Below are 19,921 nucleotides of genomic sequence, written 5' to 3'. Positions count from 1 at the left end.
TGACAGTTGCTAGACCCACTATTGAAACAAATCTCTGGTCATGTCACTAAGGGATTTTCTAGATTAGATAGGTGGATCTACCCTAATTGTAGGTGGCACCCTCCCATGGGCTGGTTTTCTAAATTATATATAAAGTGGGAAGCTAGCTGAGTGTTCAATATTCATGTCTCTATACTTCCTCTTGCTGAGGTAATTCTTTCTCTTGCAATGCTTTCCCAGGCAAGCTGTATGCTAAGAAAGAAACAGAAAGACAGAGAGAGAGAGAGAGAGAGAGAGAGACAGGGAGAGAGAGAGAGAGGGAGAGAGAGGGAGAAAGAGAGAGAGAGAGAGAGAGAGAGAGAGAGAGAGAGAGAGAGAGAGAGAGAGAGGAGCAACAACATGAAAATAAATTTTCATTTCTTCTTTTAAAATAGTCTTTTATTTATTTATTTATTTTTATTTATGAGAGACAGAGAAAGAAAGAGGCAAATATAGAGAAGTTGAGAATGGGTTCAACAGAGTTTTCAGCTGCTGCAAGCAAATCCCAGACACATGCACCACCTTGGATATGTTGGTTATATAGGTTCTGGGGAATGAAACTTGGATCCTTTCATCTTGTAGGCAAGCATGTTAACCACTAAGCCATCCATCTAGCCCCAAACTTTCACTTCTTAAGCTGCTTCTAGTTTGGTCTTTTGTGCAGCAAGGAAAAAGTAACTGATACACATGCCCTGATACCCGATAACTGATACAGCATTTGTCTTTGTATGTATAGGGATTCGAACGATGGGATCTCAAGTACTCATGCTTGTGAAGCAAGTGCTTTATTCACTAAGTCATATCCTTAGCACTGATACTGTGTTTTTCACGAATCCATTTTCAACTATAAGGTCCCACTACCCATGCTATTGGATATTTTTGCTGAAGATCCTTAAGTCTCTTAACTTTTCTAGAAATGAGTATCACACTATATTTCATACCACTTTACAATTCCTTTTTTCTTTTAAAAAAAAAAAAGGAAGATAGTGGCAAAATGATGAAAGAAGCATTACAAAATTTCTTTTGGACGTAGAGTAATTCATTTTTATGATTCTCCCTATGGAGTGGTAAAAATGAAAACGACCATCTGAACACTCCATATAAAAATCATAAATGCCATTTGCAAAATGATTGTAAATCCTAACCCTAATCACAATTCTGTAAGGATTTTTTTTTGTTTTCTTTTTTTAACCTAAGTTCTGCTGTGGATTTTATTACTTATTTAAGTCTTTTTTATTTATTATTGAAAATAAAGGGTCTAATGATATTTCTACACATATACATATGACTGTAGCTACTTATTTTCAACCTCCGTTATAATCTTATCAAAGAATAATGATAATTATTACCAAATATTTTGAAGGTACTTGACATAGTTTTTGAACCAAAACAAAATATTTGCTCAAACTAGAAAGCATTTAGCAGTTGGGCCTATTCTGAAAGACAGATTTGAAATATTTGTGGGTGAAAAATATACTTGGCATATAAATATAATCACTAACTCATTTTTAAGCAAAATTAAACATTTTATTTCTGGAATGGAAAAATACCCTGTATGAATGAAATATTTAGTTGCTGAGCTAAAAGGAGACAGTATTGAAGCATTTTCATTTTTTATAGCATATTGGCTAGAATGTGAGCAGTCTTTGTATTCACTGCAGGTGGGATTGCAAAGTAATATGTACACACTCTGAAAGATCATTTGTTGTTGTATCCAATCTAGTAAACATAAGATGCTGGCCACAACATAGGATGCTGAGGTCTATGTACTCAATAACTGGAGTTACTAAAATTACTAGTTACAAGAATAACATGTGGTACTATTAAATAGTATACTTATACAGATAAAAATAATTAAATATTTTAAGTAAAAAGAATGTTGTTTTTTAAAAAAAATGAAAAGTTAACACATTTTGTACCTTTTGTGGCTCCATGTGATTAGAATATTTTACATCCTTTATACCTCTCTATTAACATCAATCATTAATTCCCAGTGTACACTGACTTGACTATCTTGCTTTTATTTTTCTCCTTCCTCTACTTTTTAATAATGTCAGATTTGAAATCTAAATTAATGATAAATTATTTTTTTGTTATTAAATTTCCCTTTCAAGAATATTTTTAACATGCCAGTTACATCCTTTATCTATGTACTGCAATGAATGTTAAAGAAAAAAAAAGGCCTAAGGGTTTCATTACTTTCTTCTTTTTGTTTTATATTATATTCTTTTAGTTATTGTGTCTATTATTTAGATTCATTTCTCATTTAATGGGAATAAGTGTTTAAATTTTTATTATTAATATTTTACAAAAAACATTTGTACTCTTAGATCCCCTCTGTCTTGCTCGGGTTCTAAGGAGAGTCTTCAGTGGGGTTACTGGTATTCATTGTGGGGACCTTAGTCACTCACTTTGGGGATGGGGGAAACATGGTTCCTCAGGCTATTCCCACCTACCCTAAGGGTCTTATAATCTTTCTGGCCCCTCTGCAGCAGTGTTCCCTGGGGCTTCGAGGTTAAGATATGGTTCTTATTTACTGTTGCTTTCTCTGTACACTCTGGATCTGTTTTGATGAGGTCTGAGGTTTGAGAGACTATAGTGTCTGTCAGTTTCCCTGGGACTGCTTCTTAGGCTAGCTGTGAGAGTAGTATTCATGTCACCACTTCTTCTGAAATGGAATAAGTTTGACATATTTTTTTTTATTAAAGGTTCAATATGGTATACTTTCTGAAATTCAGTAGACTTATGAATATTTTCACTCTTCATATTTGTAGATTCAGAGCTTGCCTTCATTTGCAAAGCTTGGATAACAACTCTTAGTCCTCCATAGATATACATAATGTGATTTCCTTGTTATGAAGTATTTCTAATTGGGAAATTAATGCCAAATTTACTTCCTCTCACTTTCCCTGTAGCCTTGATTTTGTAAGTGATGGTAATGTTAATAGCATGCTCTTATTTTACATTGCATTCTGAATTCTTATAAAAATAAATTTAGATGCAATATTCTTGCTGGTACAGTGTAGCTTATGAATGTCTCTCAGAACTGTTGCATTCCAGGCTTGTCCCTCAACCCTTACTTCTACTGGGAAGCAGTAGAATCTTAAAGAGGTGAGGGAAAGTGAAAGGAAGCTGGGTCGTGGGAGGGGAATTTTGAAAGGGGAGACTTGGATAATGACTTCTGTCTGTGCTTTTTCTTTTCTTCCTCCATAACGACTTGTTCTTTCTTCATGTGCTCCTATCATGCACTGTGCTGCCCAAGGCTCAAATAAAAAGTCCATGTTACCATGGAATGAAACCTTTGAAACCACAAGTCAAAATAAACCTTTCCTCCTTTTAAACTGACTTAATTTCAGGTAGTTTGTCACAGAAAAGGACATCTGACTAAAACACTTTCCTCTAATATTTCCTTTTCCCTCCAGATGCTTTTTGAGATTTTTAAGACTAACCTTTTATAAGCTTTTATACATTTCCCGATAGTTGGAGGGGTTGGAGCACCTTCTGAAGTTTTTTTTTTTTTTTGACAATGCAGAATTGGGAGATCTGAAATATGAAATATCTCCCTGAACAGTGGAAGTGCTAGCGAGTCTGCTAAAGAGAAGATATCCACCTCTTCAGTTTCTGAGGACTTGGTAGGAACCAAAATCTTCAGTGTATTTGAGGTACATGCAGGGCTAATATTTGTGAAAATACATGAGAAAGGCTAGAACATGATAAAGAGAGCTTCTTGCTGCAATGCAGTACTGAAAGATTGCAGCCCAGCTTACTGCAAATGAGTACAAAACAAACTTTTTTTTTTTTTTTTTGGTCTTTCAAGATAGAGTCTCACTGTAGACCAGGCTGACCTGGAATTCACTATGGAGTCTCAGGGTGGCCTCGAACTCATGGCAAGCCTTCTATCTCTGCCCCCCAAGTGCTGAGATTAAAGGCGTGTGCCACCACACCTAGCAAAACAAACTATTTTTAAGAAGATTTTTTTTTCACTATTTATTTATTTATTTATTAGAGTCAAAAAGAGGAAGAGAAAAAAGGAGAAATAGAAAGAGAGAGAGAGAGAGAGAGAGAATGGGTGTGCCAGGGCCTGTAGCCACTGCAAATGAACTCTAGATGCATGTGCCACCTTATGCATCTGGCTCATGTGGGATCTGGAGAATCAAACCTGGGTCCTTAGGCTTTGGAAGAAAGTGCCATTATCACTAAACCATCTCTCCAGCCCCCCAAACAAGCTCTTGAATGTGCTGTAACAGCAAGCTGGTAGCTAGCTGCACTCCTTGACGCTGAATGTCAAACTCTTCACAGACTATCTCACTGGGTTATAGTTGCTTCATCCAGCAAGACTCCATAATGGGAATCCAATTGACAGTAACATTTAGTGAAGATATAACACATTAGAAGATGGTGTGTTGTGTTTACTCCTGATCATACCCATGCTAAAAGGAACAGTGGCCAAACAGTTCAACACCTTTGTTTTCTGTAAGGAATTTATCATTTAATTTTTCACAAGTTGAATATATATATATCATGATTCTCTGCAGCATAAATATAAAACTAAAATTATTTTTATTAGTATTAAATGTTTACCACATAGTATGCTTTAGTACTGTATATTCTAAACGTTTTTATATTGACTCACAGAAAATGACACTGACATGGTAGCTTAATACTTATCAAGTGAACTGTCACATTTTATAAATGAGAAAAGTGAAACATAACTTAACTTTAGCTGTTGTAGCCTCAGGTTGCTGAGATGAACTTGTGAACCAGGCACAGTTATGGAGGAAGATAATTTATTGAAAATACAGGGTAAGTTCCATAATGGTAGAAGAAGCAGCCCACTTTCACAGGCCCAGGCAGAGAGAGTAAAAAGCCAAAAGCCACCACAAGCACACTTCTGGAATTCTAGGCAAAGCTCCCACATATTCCACATATTTTGGTTAGAATTCCAAATCCACCCAACACCTTAGGGTTGGACCTTAGGATCTACCCAAAGTGATACAGCCTCCAGCCAGGTGGCAGCAGATATAAATTACAAATTTTAACAAAATCCTGAATATATTGGGCTCCATCTATTTAAATTACCACATTAGCTGACTGTGAATAGGACACAGGTCTTGGAGATTTAGTGTTGTTATACTTAGCAAATAAAACACAGGATGCCTAGTAAAAATTCAATCCCAGATCATAAATAAATAATATTGTTGCAGTCCGGTTCGCATTGCTCGTAGAAATCACCCAACCAAGAGCAGCTTCTGGGAAAAAGAGATTTATTTTGGCTTACAGGCTCAAGGGGAAGCTCCACGATGGCAGGGAAAAACGAAGGCATGAGCAGAGGGTGGACATCACCCCCTGGCCAACATAAGATGGACCACAGCAACAGGAGGGTGTGCCAAACACTGGCATGGGGAAACTGGCTATAAAGCCCATAAGCCCACTCCCAACAATACACTCCTTCCAGAAGGCATTAATTCCCAAATATCCATCAGCTGGGAACCTAGCATTCAGAACACCTAAGTTTATGGGGGACACCTGAACCAAACTACCACAAATATAATGACATCTATGTAATATTTAAGACAAACTTATGCTAAAATATTATTCATTGTTAATCTGGAAGGTAAACTTAACTAGATTTCCTGTATGATATTAGAAATCTTATCTGGGCTGGAAAGCTACTGCATTTTGGGCTGGAGATGCAGCTCGATGAGAAAGAGCTTATGCAAGGCCTGAGGCTTAATCCATGATACTACAAAGAAATCACTACATCCCCTCCCCTCTTGAGGCTTTCACCATAAAATTCTCTCAGGGTGTTGTAAACTTCTGCTCTGTGCTAAAATTAAAGGTGTCTATATGCTAGACTAGAAAAAGATCACAAACAAGAGATAAAGTGGGGAAAAAGTATGTCTCCTATTTTTTTTAATAGTTGCAAAACTGTGGGAGTATAAACTACTGTGTCTATAATAGATAGGCATGTGGAGGTTAAAAAAAACAAACTAACTAAAAGTATAACTGCGAATAGTGAAAGGACTACTGTACATATTAACGCAACAAACCCTATTGCATATTTGTGTTCATTCCTGCACTCTTCACAATACCTGTAACCAGACAAATGGGCAATGAGGAGGTGACATACATGCCTAATAGAATTTTATCTAATCATAAAGCAAAATGAAATCATAAATTATGTTAAGTTAGGTAACACTGACCCAGATAACAAATACTATGCATTCTCTTTCATATATGCATCCAAACTTTCAATTTTTGCATATGTATAGTTGTGAGTGTACATATAGGCTGTGGAAGTAGAAAGGGAGGGTAGGAGGGGAGAGAAGTATGGAGGCATTAAATGAGAAGGTAAGAGAACAAATGTGACATGATAGCACAAAGGGGATTATTAAGGATGGAAAAACATCAAGATAGGGAAGAGCAAGGGAATTGGTGAGAGGTGGGAGAGAAGGGTCAACATCCAAAATGTATGGGAAAAAAAAAAAAAAACTCCATGGTGCAACTCATCACTTTGTGTGCTGTCTACAAAGAAAACATGAACACTAATCAAAAGCTCTCTGCAATGTGCCTGCCTGGATCTCTAGCCTGTCCTCATACTGTGTACATGGCCCATGTTTAGGATAAGAAAGCAAGCCAGTGAGTTGTGACCAGCATGGTTTTTAAGTGATATGGTAAAGGCCAGAACATGAAATACCTTCCTGTCTTTAAAAAAAAAAAAAAAATTGCTTCTACTATAGATTTGTTTGTTCATGAGCATGAACAGGCCTATGTGTACTAGATCCACACTAAGCTAGACTCATTTCTGACAAAATAAAATCAACGTGAAATCTGCCACAAGAACGTTCAGTTATCCTTTGGCTGGGAGACCCCATTTTCCACTGAATGTCAAAAGTGGGAGTCATACTGACATAATAGGCAAGCTTCGTCACACACAATCCTGTATACCCTCATTGGAGAAGGAGCACTGAAGTTTATGAATTGGTATAAAGGCAGGCTGCAATGCCTCAGCAAGCTTCTGGATAAGGATCTTTAAATTATGTTTGAAGAAATGTCAGAAGAGTACTTGGTGACTACTGGAACATAGTCACATGTCACCCAGCTTTGCATGTCAACCAACAAATATTTCTTCCAACAGGAACACATTATCCATTTTTTCTGAGCTGCAATGCTGAGACTATGTCATAGCAAGGTCTTGGGAATATTTTCTTCACAATTTTGTGTTTTAAAAAGGTGCAGGAGTTAAAGATTACATCTTATATTTAATTTTTCTTCTAATAAATAGTGAAAGATGGTATCTGGTAGCATGGTATGTGGTTAATGCTGTTTAAGAAAACACACAGATTATGAATATTGGTTTTGTTTTTCTCATTAGGGTAACTTTAAAAAGGCAGGGTTATTTATGACCCACACAGCAGTCTGTAGTGGTGACTGACTGGCCAACATGAGCAAACTTAGAAACATCTTGAAACCTGGCCCTTGAGCAGTGGGGTGGAAAACTGTTCCTAGCTCACAATCATGTTTTGGGCCAGAAAACACTTCATACTCATTTTTCTGTAACATTCCTTTCCCAGATAATGATTCTGGGATAGAAAGATGGCTTAGCAATTATGGTACTTGGCTACCTGCAAAACCTAAGGACCCAGGTTTGATTCCCCAGTATACATATAAGCCAGATAAACATGGTGGCATGTGCTTCTGGAGTTCGTTTGCAGTGGCTAGAGGCCCTGGCATGCCTTTGTCTCTCTCTCTCTCCCCCTTTCTCTCCCCACAAGAAACAAATAAATGATAACTAAATAAATAGGTTTAAAAAATAACAAAATTAAAAATAAATAATTCTGCAGGACTGGGGAAGTACCTGCTTGGGTAAAATGTTTACTGCCCAAGCATGAGGATCTGAATTCAGATTCTCAGCACCTACATAAAAACTGTATTAAAAACATAAAAATAGTGCTATAATTCCAGCACTGTGGAGACAAAGACAAGAGGATAGCAAGAGCTTGTTGGATAGTGACTTTAGATGAATTGGTGAGCTCTGGGTTTAAGGAGATACCTTGTCTCAGAAAAAAAAAAAAAAAGAATAAATAAATAAAGAAAGAAAAGTCTAGAAAAATGCAGAGGGTATGAAGAAAACACATTTTTATTTATACATTGATTTATTTGACATTTCATTGCAGTTTAAAATTTAATAATTTATGAAAATTAGATGTTAACATAAAGTATGCATTTCCTAAGTTATATTCATTAGCCAAAATAAACTCAAGACTATGGAAATAATTTTTTTTTTCTCAAGGTTTTTTTGTTGTTGTTGTTTATAGCTAGGCATGGTGGCACATGCGTTTTTTTAAATTTGTTTCTGTTTTGTTTATTTATTTGAGAGGGACAGACAGAGAGAGAATGAGGTTGATAGAGAGAGAGAGAATGGGCATGCCAGGGCCACCAGCCACTGCAATTGAACTCCAGACGCGTGCACCCCTTGTGCATCTGGCTAACGTGGGTCCTGGGGAATTGAGCCTTGAACCAGAGTCCTTAGTCTTCACAGGCAAGCGCTTAACCACTAAGCCATCTCTCCAGCCCTTTCTCATGTTTTAATAGTCTGTCCCTCATCATCAACACCAGAATGGCATAGCTGGAAGTTGGAAGTCAGTCCTCAGACAGTCAGCACATCTAGTGCCAGAGGGTGCTGCATGGGCAATTGGGGGAAAATGACCAATATCTGCCCAAGCAACTCATGGTCTAACCTACTTAGCAGCAAATAGCCTGTTGTGATGTCCACACAAGTGCAATAGTTGCACACAGCCATGGTGGGGAACCAAATGCTCTTGATTTGACTAACTGATCACCTCAGTGTTACCAGGCCCATAGCTGGAACTGGGAAACAAGTCAGAACCATATCCAAACATAAGCCCACTCTCCATTATCAAGCTACCATCAATCATGGGCTACAAGAGGGCCTATACCTATTAAATTCTCTATTTAAAAAAGCAAGGGTTATCTCATTTGTCCTCGTGCTAACTTACTCTCCGTTGGAGAATCTGCTTCTCTTTTTCAGATAGATGTAGATCCTAAGGAGAGAGCCACCCCATTGTACCTCCAAAGGGCCCCGGCTGAAACTAAGAAAAAATGGAGAAACAAGCAAGGGTGCTACTTTCCTGATGAACCAGATACCAGCACAAGGGAGAAGAAGATCAACACAGAGAAAAATCAACTCCTACCAAATCAGAGAGCCAGAGCCCCAGAAGCCCCCAACACCTCATCACTGAAGCAGACCAAAAATGAACCCAACATGGCTCAGGAAAATTTTACAGAAGAGGGGCAGAAAGAATGTCAGAGCCACATGTTGGGTCATGATATGCAGAGACATTTATCTTACCCATAACTGTGGGCTAACTCCACAATGCATGACCCATATACCTCAACAAGGAGGGGTCAGGGGAGGGGGTAGGTCATGGGTGAGCCTAATAATGGTACCAAACTGACTGTATTTACTGAATACAAAACTAATTAATAATTTTTTTAAAGTAAAAATTGTATCCCAACTCTAAGACAGTCTATAAAACATATCTTATGTGTTCATCCATGTAATCTGTGATCTATCTTTGTAAATCATCTTGTACCCTCATTTCTATTGGTTTCACTTATTAGTACTTATTTTCCTAACATATTACCAACAGTCAACAATATAGCTTACTTTTTATCTTAGTAGCTGACCAATAAACTAGTAGATTCACTTCCCATTTTCTTAATTATTTCTATTTTCTCTCTCTCATGATCCTATACCTCTGCCCTTAGTTCTCTTTACTCTCATCTGAAGACCTCACTTCTTTTTTTGATGAATGGCTTTGAATTATTTTTTTCAAACTTTTACTGACAATTTCCTTAAGTAATAGACAATAAACCATGATAATCCCCAATACCACCCCTATCTTCTCCCTCCCAAGTTTACTGTCCATTGAATCTCTTATTTCCAATTAGTCTCTTCTATTTTGATGTCATCAGTTTTTGTTTTGTTTTGTTTTTTTCTATTTTTCAGGTCTTGTGGAGGTAGCTTCAACCACTGTGTGGTCAAGAATATCAAGGATATTTTGAGTCTGGCAGACAGTATTGTAAGTACTCTCCCAGCTTCCTTTGACTCTTATGTTCTTTCCACCATTTCTTCTGCAATGGGCCCTGAGCCTTAGAGGGTGTGTTTATTCATTTGAGAAAGTGACATCAGCTATGGTAAAGTCATGAATACTACAGCCATTTCGTTGTTGAAGACAATATTGCAAAGCACTCCTGTCCTTCTGTTGGCTCTTAACATTCTTTCTTCCACCTCTTCCAGAATGGTCCCTGAGCCTTGGAGGGTTTGATACAGATGTTTCACTGAGTGCTAAGCACTCCACTGTCTCTTGTCAGCATATGGTGACTTTTGAGTCACTTCAGTGGTCACCACCATGAAGATGACATTTTAATAGGATAAGTGTGCTGCTCCCCCACCTGTGAAATTTTATTATAGACATATTGGGCACTATGTTTTGTGATTCCATTTTTTAAAATTTATTCTTATTATATATAGACATACTTAGTATGTAAACAACACATGTTGGTACAATACTTTGCCTCATCCCTGCCACTTTTTCAAAGAGGCCCTTCTCATTGGGGATGCAAGACAACACCATGAGGATTGTGGTTCATGAACTGTAAAGGCAGAAGTCAGTTATGGGGGAGAGGCTATGTCTCTGTACATAATGTCCCAACTTGTGGCTCTAACAATCTTTCTGCTCCCTCTTCCACAAAATTCCCTGAGCCATGCTGTGTGCATTTTAAGTCTACTTCAGTGATAGGCACTTAGAAGCCTCTGGAACTCTAGTTTGGTAGATGTTGAATGTCCTCAGTGTCTACCTCCTTCACCCTTTTGCTGATATCAGGTTCACCAAGTAAACAGCACTCTTCTCATTTCCCTAATTCCTCTGTGATTTGAGCTGGGGCCCAGGTGAAGTGTGCTGGGTCATTTATCTCCTCACATCCCACTGTCATCTGAGAAAGAGAAGCAGAATCTCCAACAAAGAGTAAAGTCAGCACCAGTTAAAAGGGATAACCATTATTAATTTAGGTAGAATTTAAAGGACACATGCCCTCTTATAGCTCAAGATTAGTGGGAGCTTGACACTGGAAAGCAAAATCATTATCTAGATATTATTCTGACTTGTTTCCCAGTTCTAGATATGGTTTCCTTTCCACTGAGTGGATCTGTTAGCCAATCCAAGAGCAGGTGGTTACCCACCATGACTGTGTGCCACTATTGCACTTGTGTGAGCATCACATCAGGTTGTTTGCTTCTGAGTTGCTTAGGCTTTAAGTTCCTTGGACAGATGTTGATGACTTTGTCCTGGTAGCTCATGTAGCACCTTCCAACATTAGATGGGCTAACTGTCTGAAAACTGGCTCTCTTCTGACTTCCAACAAGGTCCCTATATGGTCCATGCCAACAGCATATGGTACCTTGAGCAGTAGGGTCTTACCATTAACCTCTGGTAGGTAAGCAAGTGCTCTGACAGAAGTCTCTCTTATTTATTTTGGGAGACCTTATAGGTGTCACTGATCAATAGCTTGCTGTGGATGTTAACCAAATCCTGGTACAGGGAATTACGAGCCAGTGCCAAGGGAAAAGGAAAACAGAGAAAAAAAGGAGAAATTTAAGGTTTGGTTTCATCTCACTCTCTCTCCAGGGCCTTCAGATTCAGGTGCCCCCATAAGGTTCTGTTGAGGGTTCAACCCTTTAGTCTAACTTCCAGGATATAGCTTTCTATGGTACCAGTTCAATTTGGGTTTAGTTTAGTGCCTATCCCACCCTTCCCATTCCTCCCAGTCCTACCCTTCCTATTGCCCAAATAAAGATGCCAATCAGGTATGTTAGCAACATGGGCTGATCTAGGTTAGGATCCACAGATGAATGAGACCATGAGACCAATGTCTTTCTGTGATTGTGTGAGTTTGCATAGAATTATCTACTCCAAGTTCAACCATTTTTCTTTTATTTTAAGCAGAATATTGATTTATTTATTTTATGAATATTCACAACATAGGAATGACAAAAGTTTGAGAGAAATTTCAAAGGGAATATTCTATTTTAATATTTTTGTTTTTTTTTATTTTTTTAATATATATGTGAGTGCATATATATATATATATATATATATATATATATATATATAATATATATATTATTGACAACTTATATACTTACAGACAACAAACCATGGTATTTCTCTCCCCTTCTCTGCTTTCCCTTCATAACTCTGCTCTCCATCATATCCCCTCCCTCTCTCCATTAGTCTGTCTTTTAATTTGGGATCTATCTGTCTTTGTAATGAAGGCATTTAGTACTATGAATTTTCCCCTTAGGACTGATTTGTTATGTCCCATAACTTCTGGTAGGTTGTGCTTTCTTTATCATTCAATTCTAGGAATTTTACATTTTTTTAAATTTCTTTCATGACCCATTCATTGTTTAAAAGTGTGTTCTTTAATCTCTAGGAGCTGGTGGAGTTCTTGATTTGTCTCTTGTTAACTTCTAGCTTTAAAGCATTGTGATGTGACATGATGCAGAAAGTTATTTCAATTTTCCTGACTTTATTGAGGCACACTTTATGGCCTAATATATGGTCAGTTTTCAAGGACTGCTGAGAAGGATGTGCATTCTGTAGTGTTGGGGTACAAAGTTCTTTAGATGTCCATTAAGACTAGTTGATCTATGATCTTATTGAGCTCTATTATTTCCCTGTTGATTTTCTGCTTGAATAATCTATCTATTGATGATAATGGAGTATTAGAGTCTCTGATATGATCATGCTGGTGTGTATTTCTGTTTTGTTGTCAAGTAGCTTTTGTTTTATAAACAGTAGAGCCCCCATGTTTGGTACATATATATTTATTATTTTGATATGCTCCTGTTGGATCCTTCCCTTGATGAGTAAGAAGTGGCCTTCTTTGTCATTTTTTATTTCATTTGGTTTGAAGTTGATTTTATCAGGTGTTAATATAGAAACACGTGCATGATTTTATTTCCATTTTCTTGGAATATAATTTTCCATCTTTTCACCCTGAGAAGGTATCTATCTTTAGGGGTGAGATGAGTTTCTTGAAGACAGTATATACAAGGGGCCATATTTTTGATCCACCCTGATAAATTGTGTCTTATGATGGGTGAGTTAAGACCAACAGTATTTAAGGTTATTACTGTGAAGTTTGAAATTATCCCTGCCATGATGAGGTGTTTTATGGAGTTTGGTGCTTTCTTGTGTTTTTATTATGTAGAGCTTGGTCTATTTGAAATTGGTTGCTTGACTTCTCTTTGTGGAATATTCCCTGAAGTATTCTCTGTAGGTTTGGCTTTTGTTCATATAATCATAGAATTGACTTTTTACATAAAAAGTTTTCCTCTCACCATCTATTATGAGGCATACTTTTTCTGGATAGAGTAGCTTGGGTTTGAAGCCATAAAGTTTTAGACTTTGAAGTGTTCCATTACATGCCTTTCTGGCTTTCAGAGTCCATTGAGAAATCTGAGGTAATTCTGATGGCATTGCCTTTGAATGTAGTGAGTTGTTTCTCTCTTGCTACTTTTAACACTTTCTTTTCATTGCTAAGAGTTTCACTATGATATGACTTGGAGAGTTTCTTATTTGGTCCTGTCTGTTTGGTGTTCTGTGGGCTTCTTGTATCTGGATGAGCCTCTCTTTTGAGAGATTTGGAGAGTTTTCTTCAATAACTTTGTTGAATATGTTCTCTATGCCTCTGGCTTGGATTTCCTCTCCTTCTGGTATACCCATGATTCATATGTTTGGTCATTCTAGGGTATCCCACAGTTCCCTCATATTTTGTTCACTTGATTTTCTTTTTTTAATTTAGCAAAATTTTTGGCCTCTCAGTCATTTTCTTCTGTTTTCTCTTCCAGGTCAGAGGTTCTGTCCTCCACATAAATAACTCTGTTAGTGAGGGGTTCTAATGAGGTTTTTATAAGTTCTACTTGATTTTTGCTTTCTGCTGTATTATATTGCATCATGTCAATCTCTTTCTTGAGGTATGATTTCAGTTCAAATTCTGACTTTCTTGATGCTTCCTGAAATCCATTCTTACATTTGATCAAGTCTTCATTAAGCTTAGTCAACCAATTGTTGAGATCTTCCATTTCTTGACACAGCTTCAATTCATTCATATCTCTTTTGAGGGTTTGTTCCTCAATAACGTTAAGCCTACTGTCAAAAGTGGAATGTTCTAAGAGACAATTCTATCCACTTTCATTGTTATGATTGTTGATTCTTTGAGGGTTTGCTTCCAGTTAATTCATTCTTCTGATCAGGGTTTCATTGGTTGTTCTGTTTTCATTTTGGGATTGAATTTCTCTTGTTTTCTCTATGATTTCACTGGAGGCTTCCATTGTAGAACTAGGCATCCTTGGTGGAGGTTTTTCAGTTTTCTGACTTTCCTAGGCATTTTTTCATTGTGGTCTACCCATTTTAGGGAGACTCTTCATTTAATTGAGAATCAAGTTTTTGTCTTTGGCCCATGCATGCACTGACGAAGGTGAACAGGGATGTTGGTATCCAGTGACCATTCCAAATACCAGAGCAAAAGGCCTGATTCCACAGTCTACACTGGGATCAGGCCTTCAGGGAACTGGAAGGGGTGGGAACCAGGGATTTGGCTTACTAATTCCATGCTGTGCCCCACCTGTACCCTGTTGGGCTCAGGGAATCCATACTAGGAAATTGGGAAGAGATGGGAAGCAAGGATGTGGCCTACGCACTCCACCGCAAGCCCCACCCACACACCCTCCAGTGCAAGGAACTTGGACCAGGGCTCACTTTATTTGTTAATTTATTCATTTGAGAGAAAGAGAGAGAGACAGAGAGAATGGGTATGGTAGCACCATAGCTTCCTGCCACTGCAAAGGAACTCCAGACACATTCTCTACTTTGCGCATCTTGCTTTATGTGGGTACTGGGGAAGAAAACCCAGGCTATCAGGATTTGCTAACAAGTATCTTTAACCACTGTGTTATCTCTTCAGCCTGAGACTACAATTCTTTTTAAAATATTTATTATTACTATTACTAAAAAGATGTTTTGTATGGATATATCATATGTTGGTACCCACTTTTTCCAATCTCTGTCCCCATTTCATTGGGGACACTCCACAGTAGGGTTGCAGGTATTCCCCATGAAGTTGTAGTTTATGCATGGTGGGAGAAGAAGCCAGTTATTTTGGGGAAGAAGGAATACCTCAGGTTATTATGTCCTAACCTGTGACTCTTACAATCTTTCCACCTACTCTTCCCTCTTCCACAAAACTTCCTGAGCCATGGTGGGTGAGTTTTAATTCTATTTCAGTGATAAGCTCTTAGGAGCCTATGGATCTCTACTTTGATAGGTATTGAGTATCTTCAGAGTCTGTCTCCTATACCCTGGCTCTGAGTATCGGGAACAGAATGGTAGCTGCACTCTTGCTCATCTCCCCATTCCTCTGTGGATTCAGCTATGGCTTGGTTGAAGTGTGAGGGGTAGTTTATCTTCTAGGGTCCCACTTCCTTCTGAAAAAAAGAAGAAAAGTTTGTCCCATGGAGAGAAATTCAGTTTAATTTCAATTGTCCAATCATTATTAATTTAGGGAGAATTTGATGTATGTAACTCCTCTTTTAGCAAGGACTAGTGAAGCTTAACACTGGAGAACATAGTCTTTGTCTCCATAGGATTCTGATCTGGGTACCAATTCCATATATGGGTTCCTTTACACTGAGTAGATCCCTTACCCAATCATAAAGCTATTGGTTACTCACTGAGCTGTGTGCCACTATTGCACTGGTGTTTACACTGTGTCAGGGTGTTTGCTTCTGAGTAGCTTAGACCTTTGGTTTCTCAGAACATTGTTGGCCATTTTCCACCAGTAGCTCATGTAATACTTACTAGCACTAGATAGGCTAACTGTCTGCTGACTGGCTTTCTTCTGAATTCCAGCCAGGTCTCTCCATGCTGTGTCAGCAGCATGTGGTGGGAAGACACTATTGGCCTCTAGCACTACATATACCCATATACACTTGTTCCTATGCACATTCAGATATTATACATAGCATATATACTTACAAAGCAGTATTATTCAATGCCTCTCATTTTATCTCTAATAACTGATCTAATGAATACCTAACAAAATGGTTTTCAAGTTGCATCTCCATATAGTGCTTTCTTCCATTTCTTTAGGATTTTAAACACACACAAATATGCACACACACACAGTGTTATGGTGTTTTTGAGTGAGGGTATGCCTATCCCAAGGCACATGTATACATGTCAGAAGACAACTTTCAGGTCTGTCCTTATTGTTCCAACTCTTTTGAGGCAGGGTTTCTCTTGGTCTCATTGTTATTCTTTTATCTGTGCTCACTGGCAGATTCTGAATAATTTTTCTGTCTCTACCTCTTATCTCACCATTAGCATGCTAAGATTACTGAAGCCTGTGACAGCTTTTAGCTTTACAGAGAGTCTGAGGATTGAACTCAGGTTTGAACCCAAGCTTGAGCCATGAGCACTGTATCCATGGAGCTACCACTTAAGTCATCTGCCTTCCTTTTTGTTGTGCCTTCTATTTGTTACATACATCTGTGTTGTTGTTTTTTTTTTTTTCATTTCATTATTGAAAGCACGCCAAAGAAAAATGTGTGGTTTGCAATTTGTGGTATATAATATAAACAATTCAAAAGATGATTCAAAAACAAAAATCTCAGAATTTCACATTATGTACTCCATCCATGGAATGAAATCATTAATATCTTTGACAAATGTAAATTAAAATGTCCCAAAGGAGTGAAAATTGTGGTATGCAAAGAAAGGGGTTAAGTTAGATTCTTGCTTTCTGCAGTTTTGAACATTTATGTAAATTGTTTGATGTTCAATCAGTGACACATGAAAATGTGATGGTGCAGTCCTATGGTACCCATTATTTGGGGTGATTCACTTAGCATTGTTTGAGGGGTATATAGACAGCTATAGAAGGAAAAGGAAAAGTTCCTACCACATTGCCAAGTGCACATTTAGAGTTAAGAATTTTTAGAGGGCAATTTCACATTTACTGAGAAATAATATCCTAGAAAATGAATAAGAAATAAATATCATCAGATTAATGCTATATAAATACATTTGCTATAGGTTTCATCAAATATTCATGGTACACACATGTGCAGGTCAAATTACCTTTAAATATTAAATTTCATTTTGGTGGTAGAAAACTTCAGGTATATATATATTTTTCCATTTGTGAGGATCAGAGAAGGAACTCATGCATTATTATCTGCTGGGAGTTTTTGCTTCTGGTTTAAGTGGGTCTCTAAGGTTAAATGGGATCCCACTCACAACACTTTGGAAGACGTTCACATTTCTTCTGTCTTACAGATCACAAACGATTCTTAAAGATGTGCTAAAAACATAAGCATAAACATTTTACACATACTTTAGAGTAGAAATGGGTTGTTTGATGTTTTCTGCTTTGTTTGCCTGAGGCATGTTATACAAAACTCATTTAATACAACTAGACCTCTGATGTAGGGATTATCATCCTTTTACCCAATGCAAGGGGTAAAAGAAAAGTTCAGAAATGTATCATAAGCACACATGCTCCCAGAAGCTGGAGGGAAAGCAGGCTTGAGAGACTCTGACAATTCAAGTCTGCCCATAGACTAGTCAATGGTCACACAGGGCACAGTGCATCAGAGTGTTTACAGAGCATTAACAAAGTGAATGATACAATATCAACTAACATCCCTTCATATGCTGAAGTATGAAAAGACTATGAATGTACACCAGATAGGTTTAGATACTGTTTGCCTCTGATTATCATGGTATGCTTGAAAATTGAGCATTTCTCAGTTTTGTTTTCAACAAAGGCATTGTCAGAATTCAGCAAGATTTTATATGGGGGTTGTGGCATGTAAAATACTAAGTCAAAAACACATAGGAGGGATGAGTTTCTCACTACCTGTAGCAGTTACCTTCTCATTGCTGGGAAAAACACCTAGCCAAAAGTAGGAAGGTGTTTATTCAGCTTACAGTTTCAAGGGAAACTTTCATCGTGGCTGGGAAAGCATGGTACTTGTATGGACAGGAAGTTGGCTCATAACACATTCACATATCAGTAGTACGGAGTAATCAGGGTGAGCTAGCTCTGAACTTTCAATGGACTGAGGTTATAAACCTCTTTGTCCACCCCTAACAACACACCTCCTCTATCAAGGCTCCACCTCTCAAAGACTCCACCACCTACTCAAGTTCCTACCAGCTGGGGACCAAGATTTAAAACACAAGAGCCTATTTGAAACACTTTATTCAAGTCACTACAGCATCCTTCCATAATAAAATGCAAGAGCAGTACCTTGCATCCACTCTTCACCTGAAATTCTCATGAGGTCTTGGTACTAATGACCCCCCACCACCACAGTATTTATTTGCAAAAGTAATTTCCTTGATGCTCACATTTGAGTCTATGATGTTTCTCATTATGCATTTTACTCAGGCTTGTGGAGCCCATTGGAAATCTTACAAAGGAGTTCACAGGCTTAAATATATTAGATTCCTAACTGGGCCAGTCATCATCTGAACCAGAGCATGTTTGGAATGTTATCAATAATTATGCAGGGACAGTAGGTATAACAGGATTATCAGATACAGAAAGGTGAGCAATACCCTATCTATATTCATTTGTAGAATCATGCAAACTAGTTCTCCATCCATAAATATTATTAGGAATGTATAATTATTTGTAGCAAAACATAACTATTTGGTACTTAAAAGATAAATTTTAATAAATACAAACCTATATATGTGTTTCGCAATTCATTTCTTTTGATGTGACAACTGTCTTAAAACTCTATGCACAGCTCAAGACTTGATGTTATCCCAGGTTCTGTGTTTATAGTAGAAACTCCTGAGGTTTTCTTACTCAATGCCTCCTCAAAGTTACTGCAAGTATCACCAAGCTCTTATTGTGCTGGGATCACTGGGTGACTGCTTAAGATTCCACTGTCTTTGGGTCCTAAATTTGACTAACATGTCACAGTGTAATTTCTTTTGCAATGCCTCTGCTAAAAGAGAACAAGAAAAGTAGAAATATAAATGAGAGTTAGGAATGGAATACCTATACAGTGGCATCTCAATATCTTGTGAGGCCTGTGCTTTCTCACAGTACACAGGTGGGGCACATAAGCAGGGATGTCAAGGAGAGCTCCAGACACAAGGCAGAGAGCCAGGAAACTGAGCCTATATTGGCAGCAGAAAGAGACTCAGGCTTCTGGGGAAGGGGAACTGACAAGGATCCATGCTGGTTTTCCATCTGACACTTACCTGCAACACCATCTGTAACACCAACTGAGACCTGGGAAGTCCTATGGCCTTGGGGAAAATAATAGTATTCCTTGCAACCCTACAGACCCCCCAAGTTGATGAATGGCTGCTCTCACAGAGTACTGGCAATTTTGGTTTAGAAAAAATCCTGCCCCTATAAAGATATTGTCTGAGAATTCTCCAGCAGCCTATGACCTTTGGTGTCAGTTTACTAGGTCTCCCAAATACAGATAGGATATTATTTAGCAAGTAGCATATTTTCACTGTAAAAATGCTATTCTATTTGGAGATGCTCTGTGGTATACGTCATAAAGTAACTGGTACAACATTGAGGAAAAGTGATTGATGCCAGCATCAACTCTGAGGGTTGGCATAGTAGGGCCTCGTCTGCAACTAACAGAAAAATGTAGTAAAATTCTATGACTAAATTTTCATTGACAACTTTAATATATGAACATCTTGCCAATTAGACATATTTTCATCAGGTTATACTTTTATGTTCTCTCTCCCATTCCACTGAGGGCCCTCCTCTG

The 19,921-nt window shown here is 37.9% G+C and overlaps 1 long non-coding RNA gene across 1 annotated transcript; it reads right to left on the bottom strand.

Annotated features, from left to right (window-relative positions):
- Positions 1–15,216: 15,216 nt before the first annotated feature.
- Positions 15,217–19,015, bottom strand: LOC123459264. Its single transcript, XR_006636164.1, has 3 exons — positions 18,862–19,015; positions 17,247–17,469; positions 15,217–15,592 (listed from the first exon to the last, which is right to left on the bottom strand). It is a non-coding gene; the product is annotated as an uncharacterized LOC123459264 (long non-coding RNA).
- Positions 19,016–19,921: the final 906 nt, after the last annotated feature.

This window comes from Jaculus jaculus, chromosome 3 (assembly GCF_020740685.1).
Source record: "Jaculus jaculus isolate mJacJac1 chromosome 3, mJacJac1.mat.Y.cur, whole genome shotgun sequence".
Lineage (NCBI taxonomy): Eukaryota > Metazoa > Chordata > Mammalia > Rodentia > Dipodidae > Jaculus > Jaculus jaculus.
The sequence above is the reverse complement of the archived record's forward strand: the minus strand, read 5'-3'. Positions and strand labels throughout refer to the sequence as shown.